The following is a 7,500-nucleotide window of genomic DNA, read 5'->3' as shown; positions in this document are numbered from 1 at the left end:
CTGAAAGCACACTCCGCCCTGACCTGCAACTTGCAAAAACCGAACTCGGTCTTAGCCTATTGCATCCAATAACTCACTCAATCCTGAACCTTGGACGGCCGCTTCCAAATGCTCACTTAATCCCGGTCATCCTCTTCTCCCTTTTATCACCACTTCCTACTCTCCTTGGTACAGCTGAATTACTTTCGCTTATTCCCGTGGTAATATTCATGCCAGCTGGTCGTTAACCACACGCTATATATATTCAAAGCGCACCATTACGAACACATTATGCAAAATATAACGTTCCACCAAATGATAACTTTTTAAAGAGATGTTGACGTGTCCGCGTTTGATTTTTCGCTGGTCTTTCGAGGACAACGCCTTTAAGGACGCAATTCGGACGAAAGCTCGACTTTATCTGCCTCGAGGATAATTAGCTGAGAGAAATGGAATCTTGGTTGAATGTGGAGAGATACCACGGGCTTAATGTTAGTTGGTCCATAATACACTGTCGTTGTAACCAAGAGACTGGAGACTTTTTATCATTGTTGTAATGAATATCTTGTCTACAGTGTTTTCAAATTTTTGTTTTGATGCTTTTAAATTGTTTGCATGTTATTTAATGTATGCTTTAATAAGATTTTATGCCAAAACTAAGAACGTGAAGGATTTTGCCTCTTTGTTTTGTTGTTTTTAATTTTTTTTTTTTTGCATGGTTTGATAAGATTTTTGTCAAAACTAATAACGTGAAGAATTTTGACTTTTTATTTGTTTTATTTTTTTTTCATGGTATATCATGCATGCTTTGATAAGATTTTTTGTCAAAACTAAGAACGTGAAGTTTTTTTTACTTTTTGTTTTTATGTATTTACTTTTTTACATGCTATTTAAAGTATGCCCTGATAATATATATTTTTTTCTTTTTTTTTTGTCAAAACTAAGAACATGAAGAATTTTGATTCTGTTTTGTTGTTTTTAATTTTTTGCATGATATTTAATGAATGCATTGACAATACTTTTTGTCAAAACTTAGAACGTGAAGAATTTTTTTTTTCTTTTTCAATTTTAATTAACAAAATAGAATTATTTTAAACTTTGATTTGTCGACATTCATTTTTTGTTTGTTGAATGAAATTTCCCATTTAATATTGGCTTTATCATCACGTAAATTATTCTTCCAGTTCTATGACGTGCATTTTATCTATTCCACTAACTATGTTTTTACCCTAAAGGAACTCGTCTTGAAATTCGCTTATGAACCTTTGCATAATTTTTAAGTTGTCTCCGTCTAGTATTTGAAATATCTTATATCATCTTTGGTTCTTCTGAAGCCACTATGAAACTAACTCTGATTTTTTTTTATTCTAAAACTTTAACGCTCTTGGCGTTTGTATTTGGTGAATATCTATCACTAATACTCGTGATTTTAATCAATATAAATATCAACCACAATGGCATTTAATATCGTATTCTGCATTTGGGAATGTATATCCACTCAGAGGCATAGGTTCGAATCCTTGCCCTGTCAGAAGCATTTACCATAAAATGAATTCCTAGTGGATATACGTTCCCAAAGGTTCGAATCCTTGCCCTGTCAAAAGCATTTACCATAAAATGAATTCCTAGTGGATATACGTTCCCAAAGGTTCGAATCCTTGCCCTGTCAGAAGCATTTACCATAAAATGAATTCCTAGTGGATATACGTTCCCAAAGGTTCGAATCCTTGCCCTGTCAAAAGCATTTACCATAAAATGAATTCCTAGTGGATATACGTTCCCAAAGGTTCGAATCCTTGCCCTGTCAGAAGCATTTACCATAAAATGAATTCCTAGTGGATATACGTTCCCAAAGGTTCGAATCCTTGCCCTGTCAGAAGCATTTACCATAAAATGAATTCCTAGTGAATATACATTCAAAAAGGTTCGAATCCTTGCCCTGTCAAAAGCATTTACCATAAAATGAATTCCTAGTGGATATACGTTCCCAAAGGTTCGAATCCTTGCCCTGTCAAAAGCATTTACCATAAAATGAATTCCTAGTGAATATACATTCAAAAAGGTTCGAATCCTTGCCCTGTCAAAAGCATTTACCATAAAATGAATTCCTAGTGGATATACGTTCCCAAAGGTTCGAATCCTTGCCCTGTCAGAAGCATTTACCATAAAATGAATTCCTAGTGGATATACGTTCCCAAAGGTTCGAATCCTTGCCCTGTCAAAAGCATTTACCATAAAATGAATTCCTAGTGGATATACGTTCCCAAAGGTTCGAATCCTTGCCCTGTCAAAAGCATTTACCATAAAATGAATTCCTAGTGAATATACATTCAAAAAGGTTCGAATCCTTGCCCTGTCAAAAGCATTTACCATAAAATGAATTCCTAGTGGATATACGTTCCCAAAGGTTCGAATCCTTGCCCTGTCAAAAGCATTTACCATAAAATGAATTCCTAGTGAATATACATTCAAAAAGGTTCGAATCCTTGCCCTGTCAAAAGCATTTACCATAAAATGAATTCCTAGTGGATATACGTTCCCAATGGTTCGAATCCTTGCCCTGTCAGAAGCATTTACCATAAAATGCATTCCTTGTGGATTTACATGCCCAAAGGTAGAATTCGGTATTAAATGCTATTGTGGTTGATATTTACAATGATTAATATCACGAGTGTTAGTGATAAATATTCATCATAGATAACCACGTGTAGCAAACTCACTAATCAGCTGTCATGGGGGAGATGTGTTGATTTCAAGTATAGGAACAGATTTCTGAATTCGACAGGAATATATACTGTAGACTTAAATAAAATCACATCTATCTTGATAGCATGGCATTGATTCGACTCAAAGGCATAGGTTCGAATCCTTGCCCAGTCATAAGCATTTATCATATATGAATTTCCAGTGGATATACATTCCCAAAGGTAAAATTTGATATTAAATGCCATTGTGGTTGATATTTATATTTGCACTATCTGATAGGATGTCATCGCGCCAACCTCTTCTGGATTTTGCGAAAGTTTTTATATTTACGTGGCTGCTGCTCTCGTACATTACACCTTTAAAGCCAGTCTTGTGTGGATAATGTAATCGCGACTTTACTTTGCTTGTAGTATATATGAAATTATCTTCATGTAAGACCGTCGTAACCACTGATGATTAAACAGCCTTAAGAAAGATACACCAACTATGGTTAGAGTTCTCTTGTGTGAAGGTACACTCGGGCACACTATTCTATTTTACTTCACCTCCTCTTAATGTAGTTTATATACAAAATAATTATTTTGATGTTGTTGCTGTTCTTAAAATGTTTATTTTAATTGTTCATTATTTCTCTTGTAGTTTATTTATTTCCTTGTTTCCTTTTCTCACTGGGGTATTTTCCCAGTTGGAGCCCTTGGGCTTGTAGCGTCCTGCTTTTCCAATTAGGTTTGTAGCTTAGCTTGTAACAATATTATTGATAATGATGATAATAATGATAATAATAATAATAATAATATGCTCGCCAAAAACTTGCCAATTTCACTTAGATTACTATAGCTCCTTATTTACGAAGAGAGAAAAAGGAAAAGGAAAATATAAAGAAAATTATAGGATTAATATGGTAAATAATCGGCTAATTGATAGATATAGCTGTGATGGTATTTTGGACCGATTAGTAATCAGTCCTAGTCTGATTTTGGTTAGCAGATTTTGACTCTTTCTAATAAAGAAGTAAGGAATTGTAAGGGAATAGATTAAAATTTATAATATGGATATGGGTATATTGCCATGGTGTAAAATGATATTTATAGAAATTGTCTTAATTCCCTGTAGTTAACAATTCTTACAACTTTCTAAAAATGAAGACTTAGCATGAAAACAAGAATTAATAAGATTAATAAAGATTCATAATTGTGCAATGTCGTATATACCTTAAAAGATTACGCCTCTTATTTATAGATTACGTATCAGATTTAGAGTGAAAGAATCGTAATGGCCTGAATGGGGAAATTGTTAATATATATTTTGGTCTAATTTGGTTATAGATGTTACATTCCTTCAAATGCCCTAGGAACGTTATTGTAGATATCTTAACAATAAGGGTTATTTTCTTAAATATAAAGTGTAAATTTTTTATTATAGACATTGTAATTATAAAGAACATTGGCGACTATTTTGATTATATGCTATATTGATAGCCACTGTGATTATGTGGTATCTTGATACTTTATTTTAAGGGCTGCTTTTCTGGTCCTATACAGCTGGGGATCCCTACTCTCTACAGGACCTCCACAGTCATTTTGTCATGCTCGTTCAAAAGCATTCAGCATTTCACACCGCATATCACTAGTTTATTGTCAAAACCACACTATCGAAACACTTTGAGAACAAGAAAGTCTTCAGTTTCCTCTTGAAGGCCTTAATATCTTCAGTCTTTCGAATGTGTAGTGGGATCTGGTTGTTTAGTCTCGGGCCGCTTATTTAAAGGCTCTAGAGCCTTGCAAGAGCCCATAGTCTAAAGCCTAAATATGTAGACCTTGCTAGAGCCTACAGTAGACATGTATCTAGGTTCTAGTAATTTGGAACCATCTGTAACTATTCTCTGTCAGGGCGATTTGTTGGTTGCACAATATGTAGCAATTCTCTTAGATATTTTGGACGTCCGTTTCTGATAACTTGATGGGTTATTGTACATATTTTAAACCCAATTCTCGCTTTGATAGGCAGCCAGTGTAAATTGATTATATGCAATCTCCATTACTAGTCTTGGCACTATTTACATTACCTTGCAGTAAAAAAATCAGTAGATATCTCAAGAGATTGTATTAACAAGGTGAGATAAAAAAAAAAAATCTATATTTGGGAGGCAACATTATATAAAATTATTTATTCAGTCCTTAAACTTTAGCAAATCGTGTTTATTTTTTGTAGTACGAGATATAATAGTTTGATGTTAAGACATTGTAGCAAGTCAAATTGTTACCAACATTTGAGTGCTATTTCCTAAAAGTCGTACCAAAATATGCATGTCGCATACAAGGGAATGAAGTTCTCAGTATTCAAATATCCCAAATCATTGGTATTGAAAGAAAGAAGCGATTTTAATTCATTTATCATTCCTTATTTTGATGGAAGAGCCAGAGAGGCGGACACATTATTATTATTAATATTATTATTATTATTATTATTATTATTATTATTGTTGTTGTTGTTGTTAACTAAGCTACAACCCTAGTTGGAAAAGCAAGATGCTATAAGCCCATGGGCTCCAACAGGGAAAAATAGCCCAGTGAAGAAAGGAAATAAGGAACTAAATAAACGATATAAAGAATAATTAACAATAAAATATTTTAATAACAGTAACAACATAAAAACAGATATTTCGTATATAAACAATAAAAAGAGACTTATGACAGCCGGTTCAACATAAAAACATTTGATGTAAGTTTGAACTTTTGAAGTTTATCGATTCAACTACCCGATTAGGAAAATTATTCCGTGTATATACCTCAAGATTATGTATGTAATTGACGGATAGGTTTGCTTAAACCAAAGGGGTGTTACAGACTAATACACACAAATGAAGTCACCCCAACACCTAAAAACATAACAGACACTTCACATATCTCGAATTGTTGACCTAACCGCACCAGGACTCCTCGCTGCTGGGAGGAAGGACGCTGGTGACTGGTATAACACATGAACATACGCTACCGGGGTCTAAGCGATGTCAGGCAGGGCAGCCGATCGGGACTCAGGTCTACCTCAAAGCTAAAGCAAAGTCTAATAAAAAGAAGGCAACCGTGCTTACCCCATACAAATAAGGATAAAAGCTCGTTAATAGAAGAGACTTATTTTGATGGAAGTGCTTTTTGACTTAGAATTGATGATTGATTAGATTTTATTTAAGGGGAGCAAGCAATAAAAGTACGAACATTCAGGCCAATAAAAGTCCGTCGGACAGACTTATTTTTCCATTCATCGTGCAGGTGGGCAGTACCTGAACCACCGAAGTTCAATTAACTAAACACATTTAACTTTTTATTACAATCAGAGATTAAATCAAGTAATTATTGTTATTACGGGATGAAATAACTCCTGTCTTTAATGTTATATAATAAGCTGAAATGAACCTGGCTGTAGTTTGTATCCTATTATCGTGCAATTAGTTGTCCAAATTAGATTTTGGAATGTGACCTTTTGGTTCGGAGTGGTGTACAGGGCTTGCATATCTGGAATTAAGCTATTAAACACTGAACTTGGAATACAGTTACTATAACTCCGAGAGAAATTAATTAATGAGAAGGATTATTTCATTCAACTTAATTTGATATTTTACTAATCAGTTCATCTTTGAATTCTTGCTAAGAATCTCAGAAATCTTTTCAGGATATATTTCAGTGCTTTTGAACGTCTTTTTTTCGTCATCATTATCATATGCCTATTGACGCAAAGGGCCTCAGTTGGATTGCGCCAGTCGTCACTGTCTTGAGCTTTTAATTTAATACGTCTTCAGTCATCATCTATTCACGCTTCATAATCCTTAGCCATGTAGACCTAGGTCTTACAACTCTTCTAGTGCCTTGTGGAGCCCAGGTAAACGTTTGGTGAACTAATCTCTCTTGGAGGAGTGCTTGAGAACGTTTTTTTTTTTTCTTTTTTTTTTTTTTATCATCATCTGATCCTACACCTATTGACGCAAAGGGCCTCAGTTGGCTTTCTACAGTCGTCTCTATTTTGAGCTTTTAATGCAATACTTCTCCATTCATCATCTACTTCGCGCTTCATAGTCCTCAGCCATGTAGGCCTGGGTCTTCCAACTCTTCTAGTGCCTTGTGGAGCCCAGTTAAGCGTTTGGTGAACTAATCTCTCTCGGGGGAGTGCTTTTGAATATCTTTTTTTAGTATAGAAAATTGTTCTGAAAAAATGTAATTCACAGTTCAGGGAAGATTTTTAAGTATAAGAGAATTTTACCTTTTGGGAAACGTTCTCGTCTTTTAAGAATATTTTAAAGAGCATAAAAGTATCTCCCTCGAGACAGAGAAAAAGTAAAAAGAATTATATCTCCCAAATAAATATATATTTTAAGAAACTTTATTTAGCGTAGACCACATTATTATTATTATTATTATTATTATTATTATTATTATTATTGTTATTATTGTTATTGCTATTATTATTATTATTATTATTGTTATCATTATTATTTTTATTATTATTATCATTATAACAAAAATAATGATAATGATAATGATAAATGTGGTAATAATAACAATGTTTATTATTATTATTATTATTATTATTATTATTATTATTATTGTTATCATCCCTCAAAGTGTATTACTTTTCCAATGAACTTTCTTACCATTCTTTCAAAGGAAACTTCGCGAAAGTATCTTTTAGGCATGAGGCTATAAATGAACAACACAGTATAATAATTGACGTACTAAAAGCATTGATAGATTACATTTGCAACGCCTTTTCAGCTGCACCAACTTTTTAGCCCTTTACCTTACCCTGCCTCAGTTTACATCA

At 33.6% G+C, this 7,500-nt stretch overlaps 1 protein-coding gene and 1 long non-coding RNA gene across 2 annotated transcripts in view; one reads left to right on the top strand and one right to left on the bottom strand.

The window, feature by feature from the left end:
• Positions 1-7,500, top strand: part of LOC137647147 (uncharacterized) — a 550,063-nt gene that overhangs the window by 104,314 nt on the left and 438,249 nt on the right. The window lies entirely within an intron of this gene.
• Positions 1-7,500, bottom strand: part of LOC137647336 (uncharacterized) — a 91,861-nt gene that overhangs the window by 18,339 nt on the left and 66,022 nt on the right. The gene's annotated exons all lie outside the window — the stretch shown is intronic.

This window comes from Palaemon carinicauda, chromosome 9, assembly GCF_036898095.1.
Source record: "Palaemon carinicauda isolate YSFRI2023 chromosome 9, ASM3689809v2, whole genome shotgun sequence".
Classification (NCBI taxonomy): Eukaryota; Metazoa; Arthropoda; class Malacostraca; order Decapoda; family Palaemonidae; genus Palaemon; species Palaemon carinicauda.
Note: the sequence above shows the minus strand (reverse complement) of the source record. Positions and strands in the feature narration are given on the sequence as shown.